We start from the raw sequence: 21,738 nt of genomic DNA on the forward strand, positions 1-21,738 counted from the left end.
AGGAAACGGAAAACAAAGTAGCTACACAGCCTGTATAAACTAAGCATTTGGCCCTTTTGCCCTCCCACTGTGTTTCAGACTATTAAGACCTGTCAATGGCTTACCACAAACTTACTCTTCCCAAATTCTCTAGGAAATGAGACACCCAATGGTGTAATTTTTACAACAAAAGTTTTGTTCTGATAAACAGATTGAATAAAAATTTTACTGTGGTTAAATAAATACATTAAAACCACTATTTGGTTAGAAACACAAGAGATTTTCACAGGGCAGGTCTTCCTCTAAAACTGAGAATATCACAGCATGGCAAATAGCAAAATCTTCTGAAGGAGAACTTACAGACTGAGACTTCCCCTCTCTCTGAGGGCAGAAAAAATACTAAGTGAACCAATTACTTGCCTGTGATGCTAACACCCTTCACAAATGCTCCTGCCAAGCCTTCAGCTCCAGCCACAGTGCCCTCATTTTTCAAATACCCAGGCCCAGTTATTTATTCAGGACAGCTCATTTCAACAACTAAATGACTGCTAAAGTCAAACTACATTTAGCCTCTAGCATTCCTTGGATGTCTGACCTGTAGAAGCGCACAAAAAAAATATTACAAAATGTACAAGTCTAAGTGGGACTGCTGAAGCAATCTGCTCTGACAAGCTCTCTGTCAGTGCCATTTCAGGGGTGCTGTTAAAACTAGACAGACATTTACTCCTTTTTTATAAGGTGAACAATAATACAGCAACAACACCTTGTAAAACATCCAAAACATTTCAACAGAACTCTTATTAAAACCATTCAATGAAATCTTAACCCCAAGAACTATTTTCCAGTTCTCTTCCCATTTCCTAGCTTGTAGGGCTATTTCCTTACAAGTAATCCCCCATTACAGTTATAAGCCAATTCTTCAGGTACCTGTTGCTGTGTTTTTCCATACAAGACTTTTAGTTTTTTCAGAATATGCTTTTTTTTTGTTTTTAAATAAGGTAATACCCTCTTATGTAATTTTTTTTAATATATGCTTTTCAAGTAGATTTATCACAGTGACGTTACATCCTGACTTAAGTGTATAAAAAACAATTAAGAAATCCCCCAACAGCATTCCTTAAAATACCAACATTTTCTGAGTAAGAGCAAAATTACACATGTAATTATAAAGCTTGTCTATACACACACACACACACATACACTGGGGAGCACAGAGGCATGATGACAAGAGGGGGAACGCCAGCAGCCCAGTCCAGCCTCAGCCCTGTAGGCTGCGGAGTGACATCCACCATGGTGAGCTGATGGCAGAGGCTGCCTACAGCACCTTACAGACTGAGAGAGTACTGCCAGGAGGCACGGGCCATATTATGGGACACCAGGGAAAAGCACAGGCATTGCATGGTATTTACCATGGGATGTACCGGGGAGAAAGCGAAAGCAGGGAAAGGGACAGGTCAAGGTGATTTGGAAAGGAACATGCATGGGAAAAGAGGAGTAAGGGGTTGAAAGGAACTGGTCAGTTGCCTTATCTGGCCACAGGATCCCCACAGTCTGTCCTATCCTTTTACTGAACTGCACTTCTAACTCTCTTCCTGGGTGAGGGGTTCTCTGTCCTGCACATGTGTGTGCCAGCAGCTAGGGTGAGACGGTTTGTAACCATGTCCCTGGTGCCAGCAACTGGAGCAAGACCACGTGTGGTCACTAACATGCATCAAACCAGACTAGCCAGTCAGCTGGCTGAGTGGCCCAGGAGCCATGGGCTGGTAGTGAGGCACCTGGTGGAGGTGACCACCAGAGGGATCAGGGGTCCGGGCTATGGGGTTGGAGGTTGACCAAGAGGCCCATTTGCATGCTGTATGTGTTTTAGGTGTGAAGTAGCATGGTCAGCTATGGGGTGGGGTGGGTCTCTAATCTGGTCATGAAAGGATCCTATATGTGTGGCTCTGTGTGTGTGCATGCATGTACACTCACGCCAATGAGGAAACCAGGGACCAGCTACTATATATATAGCTACTGGGGCATCACAGCCCAGCTCCTGGAGGACTAACAGTGTATGTGTGTCCCACCCACAGACCTTCATCTTTATCAGCCAGAGGGGGGAAGAGGATGCGGACAGTTGCACGGTTTGTGTTTCCCTGTTCTGCCTGTGCTGAGCTGGGTGGCCGTGACCATGCACATGTGTTTATCAGTACTGTACACATGTGTGCGCCCATGGGGAAGGCATGCTTATACTGCACACAGAGTGGGCCTGACAACAGGCAGCTCTGGCAACCTCACCTCTATTGGGCATGTGTGAAAATACAAAATCCAAGACTATTTGCAAAGCTTATGCATCGTTACACTGTATGTAAACACTTCAGGAGAAAAATAAAAAAAGTTATTTCCATAAAGTTTGGAGGAAAACTCAGAAGAGAAACTAATACATTGTTTCAAGACTAAAATTCAATACAGGAGAAGAATAGAAACCATTAGTGAAATCAGCATTCATGATGTTGGCAATTTCAGTATCCATGACAAATGTACTAAGTATGAATTATTTACTCTTCTTTTTTGGTTGGTACTACAGAAGAAAGAAGAAAAAAGAATCTGCTGAATCAGATCTTTGGTGGATGCTTTCATCTGAGCTGTAGAGAAGTTTTCAGTAATTAATAGCCAGCTGCACATCCTGATATAATGCCAGATGGGTCCTGCGTCATTAAGCATTACTGAAACAAGTTACTGTTTATCAGGTAATGGTCCAGAAAAATAAATCCTTGGAAAAGCAAATAAGTTTTCTTAAGAGAGAAAGGTGTATTTAAGGAGTAATTTGATGGTCATTATTTAATTTCATTTTAAAAAGTAAGTTTGTGAAATGTTACCTTATCATGCAAATCTCTCACATATGGGAGGGACAGAATCTATTACTCATCTACATTTACATTTCAAAGGAAGTTCTTTTGACAAAACTATCAGTACTGTTGATAGTTAACATTCCTTGATATTTCTTTTAAGAAGTTATTTTTCAGCTATTTATATCTTTGCCTAAAATTATCCATCCAGTCAGATTTTTTTTTGTGCTGGGTATATATCCCAAGGTAGTTCATTTTTGACATAGTTCTGTAGAATGAGATTCTGCGCTCCCACACAACAATGGGCTACCTGAACCCATTCACATCCCTCACAGATGATCTCCATAGGTACCTCACTCAATTCTAAGGGTACTTAGCTCTGAATTTTGAAGAAAGATTAGCAGAAACAGAGAGTATTCCCAATTGCAAAAGAAGATTATTTGAACAGTATCTGGATTAGATTTGTTACTATTAAAGTACTAGAAATGCTGGAAAATTAATCTCTGGATATTTCAAATTACTTACTCCACATTAGCAGACACTTCTTCATACCTTAAATTCCCATCTATAGAATAGATATAACGATATTTTGTCAGTGCTGCTACAGCACATCCTTTAATCTTTGTAAAGTACTCAGCTTCTACAATGGGAAGAATTAAGGAAAGCTCAAGAGGAAATAGGCCATTTCGAATCTGGTGCAGGTTTTAAATTACTTATTTTGAGAAAGAAGTACAGGGCTGTCTGCTGAACAAGAAATACTGGGGCAGCTGCCAAAGCAGTGAAGGAATAAGGTGTTCTGTGGAAGCTATAGTATCCCTTCATGCATTTGGAGCAAGTACCTCACACACATAGGAATCCTAACTATTTAAGTTATGGTGCAAGTCACCAGAATTGTAACATTTTCTAACTTTTGGATCCTTCAAACCTCCTTGTTTTAAACACAAATACGTCTGTTTTCACATAAGCTCACAAGCAACAGTTTTGCATTTTGCTACAAAAGTTAATTTGATATGGTACTAAATTTATACAAACAGCTGCATGTGAAATCACGCCTTAGTACATTTTATAATCTTGAATGGTAGGTAACAGCCTATTAGAAAGCCTCTTTGCTACTACTCGATTTGCATGTGCATAACAAGCTCAAGAGAATGTGACTGGTTATTTCCACATCCCCCACCATTACACTTTTTGAACACCTGAGATTTAAAAGGCAAGAAGTTTGTCTGGTACAGCCAGGAGAAGTACTTAAAGGCTTTTAAAGAGATACGTAGATATTTTAACTCCAAATCAGATTAGTAACAGTATGCCCACTATATGGAGGTACACAAAGTAAGGATGGACAATTGCTTGCCCTGACATTACTTTCAGAAGTGGGTGTAAAAGCTTTTTGGTTTTATCTCTCTATTCCCATCCATGCCTGGGTCTGAAATGAAAAAAGCCCATAAATGTTCTCCCTACAGTGTAAATGACATTACAGAAAAAAGTTAACTGGCATAATACTGCAAGATTATTTAAAAGGTAACAGTAAAAAAAATCAAACCACTAGTATTCATCTTTGCTGTCAGGTAGTATCATTCTATCATAGATAAATAAAAAGACAAAGAATTGTATGACATCCAGAAATTGTTAAAGAGTTTTTTTCTCAGACCTTCTCAATGATCTTATCCCAAAGATGGTAAATTAAGGTTACAGGGTGAAAGACAACTACTAGCAGTCTCAAAGATTATTTCTTTTTTACTTATGACATGTTCACTATTTTAAAGACCAAGATCACAAGCAAGATCTTCTTCAGCGAGAAACTGGTAATATCAAACAACAATATGCAGCATCCCTCACTAAGTTTCAGAAATCTAATTTTCAGTGAGTAACCAGTTGATATAAAAATACAATTTGACATAATGTAAGTCGGTAAGATCTGCATTCCAAGCAAAAATGGAGGTTGTTCTCCATACAACAGGCTGTTGTAACTTGGGGGATTCCCTGCCAAAGGATATTGCAAACGAAGAAGTTTACATAGGTCCCAGAGGAGACTGGGAAATAAATTAGGAAATATTTGAGTGGAAAATACTTGGGGGCTGGAAGAATACTTGTGGGAGGTGTCATATTGCACTTTCCCCTGTGGACGTCTGCTTACAGCCAGAATATCTACCCATCTAGAGGTACTCTTGGTTTCTGCCATTACATCCACTTCATTAGTACACTTACTCTCACACAATATAGTGTAAGCATATACAATAAGCTTAAACTAAACCATTTTTTTCTGGAGAAGATGACAGCTAGCATGTTCTCAAGAATCAGAAAGTTGACGTTAGGCTGCAGGCCCCACCACCACCTTGCCCTTGGTGTGCACTTCTTTGTCTTTGAATTTTCACCCCACTCCTGCCTCTGCATTTAGATTAAAGTAAGGTGGAGGTTACTTCTTGCTATGAATTTTATCAATGCCTACTATGAAAACAAAAATCTTAATCCTGATTATAATCTTTACACTCAACCGTAATAGTAAAGAACAGGTAAAACATTTCTCAACAACAACCACTAGAGAAAATGCTTTTGGGTGCTTCCATTTATCCCTCTGTAAATTTGGTAAACAGAAAGGCATGTTGCTAATTACCTTACCAAAATCCACTTTGATAGTCTCACAGGAAACACAATATTAAATCAAAATTCAGTATTAAAATAAAATACCGTGGAAAATACAGAAGCAAAATTAATAAATAAGGAAATAAAAACTTTTAGCTTTTTCAAGTAAGAAGTGTTCTGAGTAGTAAGTTATTTATGTAAATATAAATATGTATTTAGCATGGGACAGTTCCCTGTTTCTCTCAGAATAGCGTCCATCACATAACTGGGTCATTATTAAACAAAATGACAGTAAGAACCTTAGAACTGCAGATCCAAATTCCAGATTTCTTAAGAGAAAATAATTTTCCAACTTCTGGGATATGGATGTTGCAACTACTAATTCCTATAAATAGAGGAAAGTATACATTCTATAATTTGAGAGAGAAGGAAGGAGGGAGGTTGGAGGTGTGGGGTAGGTGGGGTGTGTGTGTGTGAGTGTGGTTTAAGTAAGAATTAAAACATACTTTTTGCATTCAGTTTGGAAGCTGTCTTGTATCTTCATACCTCCATCACTGACAGTCACAGAAAATCAGTGTCCTCAGGGGAGATCAGGGGGGTATTCAAACTCCAGATTTATCTCTAATCTTCCTACATGAACTGTCACAGAAGACACTTCAGTGGCCTACAGCCTTTTGTGATCCTTCCCAAATCCAGATCTAATGTGACTTGTGCAACAGAATCATAACCAAGAAGAACTGGTGACAAACATATCAAGCAGGATGCCAAGAAGGCAGAATTGAACAAAGCTATGTCTTCCAGTATTTGAAAATTCTGTTTATTCATTAATCTCTGACACTCGCTCCTTCCTACAAACCACTCTATAAGGCTCAGTGCTTCACATCTGCAAATGTCATATTGCATATAGTTGTACTATTCTCTGCTATTAAAAAAAGCACCAAAATTAAAGTACTAGGTTGACATTACAGACATTTCGCTATTTTCTCCAAAGATGCTATATGATAGAAGAAGCTTTGTTATAATTTTACCCGCTACAGCAAACATAAAGGTTTGATTTTTTATTGTTGTTTTACTTTATCCAAAATATATTTGTGAAAGTTTTAATTTTTATTTATATTGTTTGAAAATGTTGGCACATCTCTTTTAGTTGTTTGGGCTTTTTTTGCCCCAATAATAAATAAAGATACAGGTAAATATAAAATAAACTTTTTTTGAAAAGAAACAGCCTTAGTGTTCTGATGACTGACAAAAAAAATGGATGCTTAATGGAGCATGGAAGAGTGAAAAGTTCTTTTCAAATATTGTGTCATTTTTTTTAACTATCTAACAATCACACTTCGTATAGATCTTATCTTGTGCTCGAAATTAGTGGTACAATAAACAAGCAGTGAAAGAAAACCATGGTAGATGGAACTGTGCCCCTTAGCACGTTAGGAATATATAGCACCTTTTGAGATTTATAGACCATTCAAATATGTTGACTTTATTAGATCAGGTTTCAGGTAAGAAAGAAATTGGAGTGAAAGAAAAAAGTGAGAACCCCACCTCACACATCTAGGGAAGAGGAGGCTAATAATTCCAAAACACATTTTCTTAAATGGATATTAATGAATGTAAAATACAGACTGTAGCCAAACACAGGAAAACCTAAGTCAATCTTTCTAATTTTTCCCAGTCTGTTGCTCTGTGTTCAGCAGTGCCCATTTGAAAAGACATGACCGTGTGTATCCAGGGCTCAGGATAAGGAATGACTGGCCCTTTGTAAGTGGCAACACATATTTACATCACCTTAAAGAGAAATAATTAAATGACAAATACATGAAAATTGACTTGAACCCTGTAAGCAATTGTTAGAGAAAAAGACCGGGGAAAACAAAGGGCAGCACCAACACTACAGGATGCTTAATCATCTTATGATTATATACTTTAAATATATATATAAGATGTATTATATTTCTTTTATATATATAGTATCTACTATATCAATAACAAAACTAATTCAAAAAATCAGTGTGAAGCCTTGACTCTGCAGAATTATTGAACTGATCACCTCACAATTTTCAAAGACACTGAAGTAGGCCATCTGAGCACTCCGACATGGGTTTTCATTGCTGACATTAGAAATGAAACAGCTATTTAATTTGTCAAAAAATACTTTTGATAGAAGAAAAAAACCCAAGTATACAGTATGTTTTGCTCCTACGATCAAAGGAATTTTTCATATACCTATTGAGATAATTTCTCTTGACAAAAACCTATGAGAGATTAATGACTACTTTTGTGGTGCTTCTGTAAATTGATTTTTTAACAGTGGCCACTGGCACAATTTTCCAATTACCCACATTTGCTACTTGTTGCTAGAATCTATGAGGATTTTAGAGAACTTCTGGAGCATCATCATCCCATCTAACATCTTTCTCAGATTTTTCAGGCTTTCCCCTAAAACAACCTTGAGTTTTTGGGTTTCCACTATATCCTCTATCTTTCAAACCCTTCAAATTGGAATTCTATGTAAGACTCAGTCAAACCGTATTCATATCTACTAGAAAGCAAAAGACCATTTGCAATGGAAGATTTTAATTATTCTTCTATTCTTTGCAGTATGTACCCTTCTATCTTGTTTGCAGATCCATAAAATCGTGCTGTAGTTAATCTGATCAATGATGTTAAATTACTTTGGCTGGATTTTTTGTTTGTTTCTGCCTGACTGTGCTGAGAACACAGTCCCTTGTTTATCAGAAAGTTAGTTCAGATAATCTGCACATGATTTGCTTTTTAAAATGATGTGAATCTCAAAGTGAGGGGGTTAAATCATGTCACAGTAGAAATGAAGTCTAATAACCACCGAAACAGGTGTCTGATGTGTTCCAAAGTTAAAGATACCATTAGGACTACAGAAGAAGGAGGTGAGCAGTCACATGGGTCCTCAGAGTGATACCGGTAACATTAGTGAGAATAATAGCTGCTGACGTCTCAATGAAATGAGCTACAGCAGAGCTGGATTATGAGGCACTGAAATAGTATTAAGACAACTCAGAACTGACCTGTTAATCACTCACAGAGCTAAAAAGCCCTACTGGGTACTAAAAGCCTGCTTCTTCTGACCAACGAGAATGTAATTCTATAGAAACTTTCTGATATTCATAGTCACAGGCTAACGCAGAAGTAGGGTATGTGAGAAAAAAAAATCATGAAATAAGTATTTGGTATTTCTGCTATGAAATTGTATCTTGATTGAGGAAAAAGCCAAGAAAAGAAGGTAACAGGTTTGCTAGCTTACCATTCTGGAAAGCATTTTCTCAAGAATCCACTACCCTTAAACAATTAAGGACAGGAAACTATTAGGTTACCGCAACAGTCATGTTTTCAGTCTTGTATGTATTTGTATCAGTGTTCTATGATGCTTATAGCAAGATGAGTATAGACAACAATATAGAAAAAATGTAGCATATGTATCCACTTTGTCTTAAGAAGAAAAGATGTATCTGGTAGGAAATACAAATAACTGACAAAATAAAAGTATTGAAAATAACTGTGAAAAGTTAAATAAAACACAAATGAGCAACAAAAGTACCAAACATTACTGAAGATATAAAAAAGGTGAAAGCATTCTTAAATATGACACAAATTATGTTCTTGGAAAGCTACCTGGAAGCTGTTGAACAAACATCTTTTAAAACACTAATCTATCCTTTGTCTGTAGTGAGAAGAATCAAGAACATTGTAAGGTACTGCCAAATATACAAGCTGTATCAAAATAGAAACCACTTATATAACTGAATGATAGAAAAAACCTAGTATGCCTGTCACTGTATTTCAGATACTATACTACTCTTCTGACAGAATATGCACAAAAGAACTAAAGTGATATAAAATATCACCCAAATAAGCCACGAATAATGTAAGAGCAAATTAGGCTGTCAGTGATAGATACCCAAGTTGGTAATATCTGTTTGGCATATTAGCAAAAAAGCCTACTATATTGCTTTCAGTTACCTTTTTTTTTTTAATTAGAAAATATTAGAAATCAGAAATTTTAGAATAAGATGTATTTTGCCTGGATATACAGTACAATACAGAAAATCTTCAGCAGAAAGAATAGAATTATTAGATCTGCAATGCATAGGTATCAAGCACACTATATAATTTATATTATATTTAATAGATTATTATATTGAGGCTATTTAATAGAGATATTTCATAACAGATCAGGTTGAAAATTCTTGAGTTACACAGCATACTGAAATGGAAAGCTATCATCAGTTACATTCAACTGTAGAAAGCAGCTGTGCTCTATTCTGTCCTGTGTTTTTGATCCAAATGAGATACGAGTCCTGTGTATTGAAAAACTATGGTATGATCTAACATGGAAAATGAGAAATAAATTTGCAAATAATGCTGCTGAAGTAACTAGATTTTTGATTCAGCTACCTAATTAAAAAAATCAGAATTCAATTTGGATTATTTATAAATTATTTTAATCTGTTTTTCTTACTGGGATGAAAAACCTATTGAGATAAGAGGCTGCTGCTAGAAGCATCATAATTTATTAAAGAGCTCTGCCATAAAACAATAGGATCTATATTTAATTGGTTTTGCTATTTGCAGATTGCCCTATTCACCTTGATATAGAACTACTATGGGAGCATCCTATATAAAATGTAACAGCTCAGAGAAAAGGACAGAAATAAAGACACACAAGATTACTATGTGTCTTAGCATTTAGGCATTCTACAGGACTGTGGAACAGGAAGAAATTTAAACGTAAGTCTCTGCATCCTTGGTGTTATTTTTGCTAGATGAAGATGCCATCAAAACCATAAACTCCCATTTGAGCTTGGCAGTCTGCTCCAGCACAGCGCTACTTACCCCTAGGCACCACCTTTTTACACATTGAAACTATTCATGCAATTTAACCCAAAATTGCTACTGGTACTGACTGAAACCACATTTTCAAAGAACACATTATTTACTAAAATGAAGTTAGGTAACTTGGTACAAAAGTTTTCCACTGGTTATCAGTCCTGTTTTCAAAGGTATTTCCACTGGTATCAATCCCATTTTCAAAGGCTTAAATGACTTTTTGATCCATCTTCCTAAATTTGTTACTAGGTGAGTGATCTGTTTCATTGATGGTTGCATCAATCTCTCTTTCCTTATTTTAGTAACTTTTAGAAAAGCGCTACCACTTTAACACTTTTCAGACAGGTAAATAATGAATACGTCATTAATAGTAAAAACAGGAAAAGAACCCAAATGGGTATCAAAGATATTTTAAAATACACTCTTTTTTTGGTGTGTGTTTACATTTTTTATATATTACTTACATTACAGATACAATACAGGAACTATTTGAAATATACCAGCTGCATCACTGAAGCAATTCTACCAGACCCCTGTTACTCCCAAAGCTTAGCCCTCGGAAACAAGAGGCATTACTACTTAGTCATTACAGACAAATACAGAATTCTTTCAAAAATACATCAACAATGATTTAAACTCCTAAAGTGACAGGAAAGGAAAGGGCAGGAAAAAGGGCAGGAAAAGAAAAGGGAGAAGGGAGAAGGGAGAAGGGAGGAGGGAGGAGGGAGGAGGGGGAAGGGCAGGGCAGGGCAGGGCAGGGCAGGGCAGGGCAGGGCAGGGCAGGGAAGGGAAGGGAAGGGAAGGGAAGGGAAGGGAAGGGAAGGGAAGGGAAGGGAAGGGAAGGGAAGGGAAGGGAAGGGAAGGGAAGGGAAGGGAAGGGAAGGGAAGGGAAGGGAAGGGAAGGGAAGGGAAGGGAAGGGAAGGGAAGGGAAGGGAAGGGAGGGGAAGGGAGGGGAAGGGAGGGGAAGGGAAGGGAAGGGCAGGGCAGGGCAGGGCAGGGCAGGGCAGGGAAGGGCAGGGAAGGGAAGGGAAGGGAAGGGAAGGGAAGGGAAGGGAAGGGAAGGGAAGGGAAGGGAAGGGAAGGGAAGGGAAGGGAAGGGAAGGGAAGGGAAGGGAAGGGGAGTAGTTGAATTAATTCATTCACCAGAAAGAAACTTAAAAGTAGAAGGGATGTAAGAGACATTCTGGGTGACACAGTCTAGTTGCCCTGCTGTCACAGACTCCACACCACAGAAACATTTCCTCTGCTAACATGCAACAGTTAATTACTTTCATGCTTTTCTCCAATATGCTGTTGGAAGGCTGTTCCAGAGCCTGCTTTGTCTGACAGTCTAGGAGTGCTCTAATTTCCAGCCCAAAGGTCTGACTGGTCAATTAAACTCCATTGATTTCTTCAATTTTGCCAACACAGCTCTAAAACTGAAGTAGAAAACCCAACAGAGCTGTAGCCGAATATGCCTAGCACATGTTGGTTTAACTTGCTCTTAAAACTCTGCAATGATACAGGACCCAGAAGTATGGCATTTCTCTCACCATCTAAAGCACACATTTATCAAGAGTAACTGTTCTAAAACTGGGAGTTTAGACTCTGTTAGGCTTTAGCAAGACTCCTCCAAGACTCTGCAGCCAAACATCTCCTGTCCCTGCAGGTACGAACACAAAGATTCTCTGACATTTGCCATTTAATTTCACTGTGCATGAGGAATTCTGATATTCAGCAGTTGAAAACCTCTATGCAGTAGCAAAATATACTGACAAACGCACAGCATTCACAATATGATTTCAGTTCTTTCCCTGTCCTAACTTCCAAGGTAAACAACAACAAAAAAAATCAATAAAACACATATATTTCTCCTGAAGGTGAAAGTGCATTGACTGATAAAAGTCTCACATAAAAATCACTGATGCTAGAAAAGTCATGGCAGTCAGGTGAAGTCCCTGGTACCTGGAAAATGAAAACATTGCACCTCTTTGTAAAAAGGGTAGAAAGGAGGACCCTGGGAACCACTGATCTCTCAGCATCACCTCTGTGCCCATGCAGATCATGGAATAGATTCTCCTAGAAGCTCTGCTAAGGCACATGGAGGACAGAGAGGTGATTCAAGACAGCCAGCATGGATTCACCATGGGCAAGTCTTGCCTGACCAACCTGCTGCCCACCTATGATGGAGTGACTACATCAGTGGGGAAGGGAATTGCTATGAATGTCATCTATCTGGGCTTCTGTAAGGCCTTTGACACAACACCCTTCCCTCTAAACTGGAGACATGGATTTGATGGACAGACTGTTTGGTAGGTGAGGAATTGGTTGGATGGTCACATCCAGAGAGTAGTGGTCAACAGCTCTCAATGTCTGGATGGAGATCAGTGACAAGTGGTGTCCCTCAGGGGTCCATATTGGGACCAGTACAGTTTAATATTGTCATCAACGGTATAGGCAGTGGGATCAAGTACACCCTCAGCACATTTGCAGGTGACACCAAGCTGTGTGGTGTGGTTGACGTGCCTGAGGGATGGGATGCTATCCAGAGGGACCTGGAGAAGCTCAAGAAGTGAGCCCAGGGGAACCTCAGGAGATTCAACAAGGCCAAATGCAAAGTCCTGCACGTAGGTCAGGGCAACCCCTGGTATCGATACAGGCTGGGGGATGAAGGTAATGAAAGGAGGCCAGCGGAGAAGGATTTGGAGGTAGTAGTGGATGAAAAACGGGACATGAGTTGGCAACGTGCACTTGCAGCCCAGAAAGCCAATTGTATCCTGGGCTGCATCAAAAGAAGCGTGGCCAGCAGGTTGAGGAGGTGATTCTGCCCTTCTGCTCTACTCTGGTGAGACCCCACCTGGAGCATCCAGCTCTGGAGTCCTCAGCACAGGAAAGACATGGACCTGTTGGAGCAGGTCTGGAGGGGGGCCACAGAAATGATCAGGGGGATGGAACACCTCTCCTATGAGGAAAGGCTGAGAGAGTTTTGAGGTAGTTCAGTTCCTCTGGAGAAAAGAAGGCTCTGGGGAGACCTTACTGCAGCCTTTCAGTACTTAAAGGGGGCTTACAAGAAAGGTGGGACAGACTTTTTAGTAGGACCTGTAGCATTAGGAGAAGAAGTAATGGTTTTAAACTGAAAGAGGGTAGATTCAGACTAGAAATATGGAAGAATTTTTTTGTAATGACAGTGGTAAAACACTGGAAATGTTGCCCAGAGAGGTGGCAGATTCCCCATCCCTGAAAACATTCAAGGTCAGGTTGGATGGGGCTCTGAGCAACCTGATCAAGTTGAAGATGTCCGTGCTTATTGCAGGGGGGTTAAACTAGATGACTTTTAAAGGTCCTTTCCAAGCCAGACTACTCTATGATTCTATGTACTTTTCACATAGGGTCCCACAAGGGACTCACAACACTAGACAAAATGTCATCTTTATTTCCCTAGACATGCAAGCACATTTGTTCTTTCTTCATGGTATCCCCTAACATGGATGATAGTGCAAAACTTGCAGAGCACCAAAGTCTCTTTTAAAATTAGAAATACGATACTTTTTCAAGCCTGCAGTGGTCCTGTTATTACTACAAATCTCATTCCAAATGCACTGATGCCCTCAACTTACGTTCCTGAAAGGTAAAACTAATGCATGTTAAATACTCAGCACTTTTTGAGTACTTCAAGCATGGGTGACTAGTTAGGGAAGAAAAGTGGTTTCTTAGAAATTTAAACATGCTTTTAATTATTTTATTCTGTGTTTTCTGTAACTGACAGTTAAAATACTGCATACATTTTCAGTAAGGAGAGTAGTATGATACCATGGTTGTTCTGCTGATGTTTTAAAGGTTTCTGTGCTTTCAAAATCCTTGCTGTTACCTACACTATTCATCATGGGAAAGAACACAACTGGACTTGCTTGTCAATTGGTAAGTGAATCTTACGGGGTTCAGAGGCAGCCTAAGCACTTAAGATGTAAATGAGTGGCTTTTGAAAATATTCAGAATATGATGTTAACAGATTAAATCTATGGTTAACAGAGATACAGCTTCATCATTACTGCAAACTCCATTCTGTCTGTGTTTTTGTCCTGAACATGTCTGCATGGATAACGCTTCAACTCTACTGTCTCTACGCCCATGTCCATGTAACACACTTCACTGGCTTCATCCCCACAGTACACCTGAACTGCAGCAGTAAGCTGCTGCATGAGGAACGGGAAGCCTGGCCACCTCCTCCCTCTCCTGTGACCCACCTGCACGGACGCAGTGTGAGGGTGCAGGAGGCAAGAAGCACCGAGGTGACAGCAAGCTCTGCCAGGGCTTTGCCCGGTCAGCTGCTCCCAGGGGCCGCTTTGCCAGGGAGCAGCAGTCCTTCCCTCAGGAAGCACGCAGACTGAAGGCATTTTCTAACCAACACTGTTTCCTGAAAGAACTTAGGTTTTAAAACCTCTGCTCTCTAACATTTGGTTGAAACCAGACAAACAGGTTCCAAAGCTATAAAAGGGGGAAACGGATAGGTATGATCATGCAGGCCTGATTTCTTCAAGTAACTGGGGCGGGGGGGCATTTCACATGTAGATAGTGATATATTCAAATGACAGTCCCAAAGCAGTTCTTCCTGCCCAACATTCTGCATGTGCTGCCTTGGTTAATGCCCAGTAACATACCTGTGAATATATGGAAAGCAAATGGCATTTCAGGAAAGCAGTAATATTAAACTCACAGTCATAAATACGCTTATGCATTCTATATTTACCAAGTATCAAAATCTTAATACATAAGGAGAAGAGCACTCCTTTTTCTTTTTTTTTTGGGGGGGGGGGTGGGGGTGGTGGGGTGGGGGAGGACAGTAGGAATGAAGCATTTCAGCAAAGGATACAAAGCAAAAAACTGACAATCTAGCAGTTACTACTCCAAATGTTTGTTTTCCTTAGTGATTTTATTTTTTAATACAGATGCCATTACCTATATCCTGATAAATTGTCATTTATTCTGTTTCAGAACGTAGATTCATTTTGCCTTTCAATTATTGTTTTTAAATATATTGTATAATTAATGAAACAATGGCCTGACTATATGATCTTGTTGTAGGATTGCATGAACTGATGGTTCAAAAACATTCACTATGCAAAAATATCTTAAAACTTTTATTCATACTCACTTTGCAGGGGAAAAGCAATGCTCTAAATCAGCTTTAAAATCCTCCTTCTACTTCACAGAACAAGCAAGTGAGCTGGTACAATCCCTACCTTATTATGTCTTAATCTCTGATTCCTGCTTGGTTGCCATAAATAGCCATATATTAGCTCAGCTGCAGCTCAGCATGCATACCTTTTCGTGACTGTGGTATTCCCAGTGGCAGTTACCTCACCACAAGCCACATCTAATTGCAAAATGCAATCCTATGGAAAGAAAATTGATTAGTCTGTGAGGATTATACAGAGTATAGAGATTCCACTCTTGCTAAAGATATTGTATAGCATATAGCTCACCAACTTACACTGCAATAATTAAAGCATTACACCATTTAAAACTTGAAGATGTTTATTACACAGATGACAAGCACCGCACGTTAACTTTCTTTTTATCACGTTGTAACTTCCTAACAAATAAAATGGCCTATTATCCCAAACTAACACTCCCACTAACACCTGTCTAATACTGGAAAGGGCAATTTCAGTATTTGTGAGCTGGACATTCCAAATACTGTTGGATTAGAAAGGAAGAAAAAACCCAGCAGCCTTTAGCTACTCACCTTCTCTGGGCAATTCCTAGGATTATTGTATTTTTATGGGACAAGTGAGTCTCTAGGAGGGAGAGACCAATTTCTATGGCAGTTATTCAAAGAGCCTGGAAATTCTCAGGGGAAAATTGCACGGTTACTGCTGTACTTTTACCCTGAAGAGATTTCCAAGGACAGTTAAGATCAAAATCCCAAACAGCAACAGGGAAATAATAGGTATTTGTTGATTGGTAACCTTTACCAAACCTCCGTTCCAGTATCACTGTATTAAAATACAATCAAAAAAACTACTCTCTCACAACCAGCAAGAAACGTGGAAAGGCTGCAAGTATATTTAAAAAAAGTAACTGATAGAAGAGCTGGGTATCTCTTGGCCTGTACATGAAAATATGCTTTTCTGTATGACACCAGCCTAGCATTCAAGAATCTTCTACTTTTATCCCAGGTGTAAATTTCTCCATACCTCCTACAAGATGGGGGAAGGGATAATTTTTATTTCACCATGACTATTCTGTTTATGACCTGTTTGGAAAATAGCTATTCTGTCGTTTTTGTTGCCTATTACCACAGCTTCTTTGCTTTATTTGGTGACTGGTAGAAGGTTAAGACACTACAAAGATGACGATGCCTGATGAAAAGTAGTGTCATATAGTAGGACACATACAGTAGCTAAATACAGTGCAAGACAATGAAATAGTGTTGCTGATTTGGAATGTCTGTAAAGGTTCAGATCCGCTATTTACAAATTAAAGTACTGAGGAAAGGTAAAACATGAGAGCTCAATAACAGTCATAGGCCATGCTCATTAAGACAGTTATGAGCTCTGTTGCATGAAATGTTATTTTATAGTGGGCAGGAAACATTGGAATGACAGATTTCAAGAAGGTTTCTGGGAACTTACGGATCCTCCTGAGCTGAAAAATATTGGCTAAAATACCTCTATCAGAGTTTAAGAATTAAATAAAGCATCTGAAGTTGGAAGTCTAAGTATTCTTTAGATGCCTAAATATAAATAAGCTGATGAATGTATGCAATCAAATGCAAGCTAAAAATATTAAGTCCTCACACCAGTATTTTTTTGGTAAGTAATTCTGCTGTTGGAGGATGGCATGATATGTACATTATTATTTCACAATATACCAAATCCAAACAATTAAAATTGCATTTTTTTGTCCTTAATACGTACATTTTAGTTCAGTTGAGCATTGATTTCCATACATTACTGAATGTATCTAGATACTGACTATAACACGATACTGGTTCCTCTGCCCCAAGTTCTGTAAGTATGTATGGATGAGATGCCTCATTCCTTTTTCAATTATTCCACTTACCCAATTCAAGATGAATTAGCCAAAAAACTAATACTGGAAGATAATGTTCATAAATGCACATAACATGAAAACAAAATTTCACAAATAGTCAACGATGCATAAAAATCTTAGACTTTCATGTGTTGAAATGATTTTTAATTGGTCGATATTTGGTCAATTTCATAACTAACAGCTTTGGTCCAGATCCACCAAATCAAACTTTTCTCTTAAAATAGCACTCAAACCCACAGTTAATCTGCTATTTTTAATATGTCTCAAGGATTTAATAGTACACTAAATTAAAGTAACACTGTGATTAATAATTTGATAACTAAAATCTCCTCACTTCCCTGAAGGCATTACTTGCCTATGCAGAATACAGTTGGATACAAAGGCAAATGAAACCAACTTCTGAAACTTTTTTTCCCCTGATATACAGACACATATCATTAGGGTATATGAGCCTCTGTGCTCGATGCTTCTACTATAACCAGAAAGGCTATTTCGCCTTGAAGGTCTTGTCCCAGTCTGAATCTGCAAGGTATATTGCAAATGAGCTGTATGTTTTTTTTTCCAGTTAAAAAGAAGTTAAATTCTGAAAACTTTAAATTGCTTGTGAATAAGAGAGTGTATATTGACATCCCCAGAAAAGAGATCACTCTTAAACAATTTTGTAAAGAAAGATAAATCCAGTAATAACATGGAATAAGACAAATGAAAGAAATGTAGTATAAAATGTTATGACACAACATGGAGTACTTTTTTCTCTTAAAATATTCTAAAGATCATGTGATTGTTCAACTAGGCATAGAACTGACCTTAGAATTTTACCAACTAACTGTTGTGTCAAGGCCAACAACTTATGAAGGACATACAAGCTTTCTGTTACAGAGTTACATCCATATGATAAACAAAGGTAACTGATTCAATCCTTAGCTACTGACCACATTAAAAATGTGTCTGTATTTCAGATCATATATTGAAGACTATTTGTTAGTGTCTGAAATTAAGAATTTATAAGCACTAAAAAAAAATCATTAAAATAGGAGCTACATTTCATTGCAAATGGAAAGAGTTAAAGTCATGTCTTTTCATCTCAGTAAGAATTATCTGTTTTCCTGAAGGGGACAAGCTGTTATCTGCCATATCAAAGTAACCCAATTAAAATGAGACAATATGAAATAACACAATCTGAACCAATTGCTCCTTAAGATTGAAAATATGAAGCCATTCTACTTTAGAAAAAAAAAATTAAGCCTTCTACATTTTGTAAAACTACTGAATAAATCATTCTGTAAAATTAAAAGCTGTGATACAAGAAGCCTAGAGATCCTCCTTTTAAGAGATCAGCTAAGCTAACTAAATCTAAAAGAAACAGTTCCCAAATTTGAGACTCAGGTATACTCAATTTCACTGTAGCTTTCCAGTGCTTCAATAACTTTAATATTCAGGCAAGTTTTAATTAGTTCTCAACAGAAAGAGAACTAATTTTGCCTAAATAAGGCAAAATACTAATTGTCATACTATTTTTCCATACCCATCTTTAAAAATAGTAATAAATTCCCAAGGTAATCTAGGAATATCAACTTAGCCAGTTTTAAAAGTATGTAAACACCCCTTTCTGCTGTTAAAATGGATCAGACATTTAAACATAGTTACCAGTTTCCTAAGCAAAATTGTTCTTTTCTTTTTCAAATGTTGTCCTTGTTCCTATCCACTCCTTTGAAACTTTTTCTTTTGTGTGTTCCATTTTACTAATCCCATGGAGTGAGTCACACAGGGAAAATGATTGCATTTATTAACAGCTACTCACCAGTAGTTTTTACTGGAAATATTCTTGTATTTTTCGGTGGTTAAAAGAAAAATTATCTTAACTCATTCTGCTATCATCAAAGAAGTAATCCAGTAATAAAAAAGTATCAAGCGTCATGTATTCAGTTACAGTTTCAGCAGACAATAATGAATTAATATTAGCATAAAATCTACCATTTAGCATAGTGTACAAGTGAAACCCAACTACTTCTATTTTAATTACATGAAACTATAATAAGTAGTAAATTATATTTGTTGGCCAATCTTCAGTTTTGTGATTGTCAGCCTTCAATATTTTTAGCGGTTCTCTTTCCTCCCTCTACTCTTCTCCCTGCCCACAAATTGAAAATATAAAACAAAATAATAAATCTTTATGAATAGACCTGGACAATTCTTTGGTTGTCTCCAAATGCCATATAGGTGGATTTCAAGTAAACCTGTTAACGTACTACAATACTTAACGCCATTGTTTCTTTTCTCACTAGGAGTCAAATTCCAATCCTCAGGGAATCTATCTGTCAACAAAAGACCATCCCCACTTAAGTCAGGCCCGAATGTTTATGAACTATGTAAGTACCTACAAACCTATTTACACAGTACTCTATAAATGAAACAACATAAATAATAAATCATATTTAACCAACATGTTTAATGTAATAATAATTTAAATATTTTTTCTTCATTACTAAACTATTGCTTAAGAGGTAGAGGTGTAGGGTAATTTTTGCTGAGCCAAAATGTAAGTACAGATAAACTCTTCCCCAAGAAGAGAAGGTGGCTCTTTCTATGCAGGTAAGAGTGAAGAACTGCAGGAACAGGTGTTCACTATGAAAAGAAGTTTCAATTTAGTTTCTACGATTGTGGCTTGAGTTTCCAAGAAGATATAAATCAAGACTATATCCAGAGACAGCAAGACTTTCTGCAATTTTCTAAGATCCTTCAAGAAACAACTTGACTCTAACTTAGCCTGAAAATGACTGGTTCAAAGGCGTGCTCTACGTCTAATGAGACATAGTGTTTCAAAGTGTTTTCACTTGAACACAACAGATGGTGCATCCGAAGGAGAGAGTTATGAAATAACAACTTCATTTACAGATCGTAGGCTGAGCACCAAAGAGCAAAAGGCAGGCCTTGACAAGAGTCCACATTCCAAAGACAGAGAAGTTCAGTTTGAAATTAGTTGCAGTAATACAAAGATTAATGTATTAGTGATCTGAAAATGCAGGTTAAATGATCTTATTATTCTGGAATAATCGATTGAAGTCCCAACAGGGTACTCATCTGTCTAGTACATCCAAAGCGAGTGACAGTTTACGTTAGCTTATATGGTTATATTATCTTGCCTGTGCAGAAATTTTGCCTGCAGAAGTGCCCTAACTATTGTGTGGAAGACTACAGAGCACTTCCGTGGTGAAGGTTGTAATTTACATACACAGATACATACCCAGCCTGTCCGTCAGGGGCGTTGTCAGGCTTAGCTGACTAATGTTTCTGGAGATCTTTCAGCTTTTCACATGGTAACATTACAGAAAGTCAAAGGACTGCTAACACAGCTTACAAACAAATAAACTCTTGCCCTATTTGCAGACAGTGGAAATATTTTTCTCCCTTCATTTATTTTCAGCATACTGAATGCTGGCTAGGTGACACCAGACAGATAAGGTGTTAAGAAATATAAAGAAAAGACAATAGATACCTTAAAATTAAACTCCTTGTTTCATTCCGTATCTTACTACACTCATCGTAACTTGAGCAATAAACTGCAACAATGCCTGAAGGAAAGTAACACCTGTCTATGCGTAAGAACATGGGGAATAAGGTGACATTTCATACTATAGCAATACTGTGAAAACCTGCTGACCACAGATGGTTAAACAACATTCTTTGGTCTTAAGAAGTTTCTTCTTAGTTTAAGAGATCATACTTCTTTTCCCCAAAATTCAGGTTCAAATCCAGATTTCCAAAGGAAGAACTGAGATACTCCTCTACATTTTGTATGTTAATGTTTTAAGTACAAAACATCTAAAAACTGGTTAAGTACTGTGCTGAAAAGCAGTTCATAAAGAAGCTTATTTTCTTTCCCCACTATAAACACAGAATTTTCTAGAACAAGCAAATGAGTAAATTGAAACTTTTCATCCTGGTTTGGGCCAGAAGAGTTATGCCATGAAAAGAGCATAGCACTTGACAGAGTTAGTTGGCCATGACACCTTAGTGAGCTGAGGTGACTCATCGTGTCCTAAGAACATAACAAAAAGTTTATTTCATGCATTAGCATTAAGATCTTCATTTTCCATCAGTTTTCTTCACAGTTACATATTGTTCTGTTCTTACAAAATGGAAGAACCCGCGTAAGAATGGAAAGCCAAACATTTTTGGCTGGCTGACAACCATGTGGGTTTCTAGAAAACGTACAAATAAACAATTCAGTATCATTATTTTAGAATCCTGGCAAAAACAGAAGACAGAAGCTTAATAACAATTGCAATCATTCAAGGAATTATTAAGGTGCTTTTCAAAAAATAAGTTAGTCATCAAATTAATCTGAAGAAAAGGACAACCTTTACAACCATGCATCTGCATCATTTTGCATTATATGAAGTATACCAAGCAATAATGATCAAATTAAGTAAATTGTAAAGTTAGTGTACT

The 21,738-nt window shown here is 37.8% G+C and overlaps 1 protein-coding gene across 3 annotated transcripts in view; it reads right to left on the reverse strand.

Annotated features, from left to right (window-relative positions):
* PDE4D (phosphodiesterase 4D) overlaps positions 1 to 21,738 on the reverse strand; it is a 624,925-nt gene that overhangs the window by 267,532 nt on the left and 335,655 nt on the right. The gene's annotated exons all lie outside the window — the stretch shown is intronic.

The sequence above is a fragment of the Falco cherrug genome, chromosome Z (assembly GCF_023634085.1).
Source record: "Falco cherrug isolate bFalChe1 chromosome Z, bFalChe1.pri, whole genome shotgun sequence".
In the NCBI taxonomy this organism is placed as follows: domain Eukaryota; kingdom Metazoa; phylum Chordata; class Aves; order Falconiformes; family Falconidae; genus Falco; species Falco cherrug.